Here is a 251-nt window from a genome sequence, read left to right on the forward strand (position 1 = left end):
TGCTTTGAGCCACTTCAACCTTGTATTCTATTATACATACCAAACTTCAATGAACTTTAAAACTGCTTCATATGCTTCATATAGAATAAAAATCTGAAAATTTTTATAAAAGCTTGTTAATTTTTGTTTTATATGTACATACATGCATATATGGGTCGTTCTTAAAAAACATGATCAATTGGTGTCCCCAGACTTTACTATTTCATATTTTGTTTCTTCAAAAAGAAAATAGAAAAATATCTGCATTTTTA

The sequence above is a fragment of the Rhagoletis pomonella genome, unplaced genomic scaffold (assembly GCF_013731165.1).
Source record: "Rhagoletis pomonella isolate Grant_MI unplaced genomic scaffold, Rhpom_1.0 Rhpom_scaffold_01523, whole genome shotgun sequence".
Lineage (NCBI taxonomy): Eukaryota > Metazoa > Arthropoda > Insecta > Diptera > Tephritidae > Rhagoletis > Rhagoletis pomonella.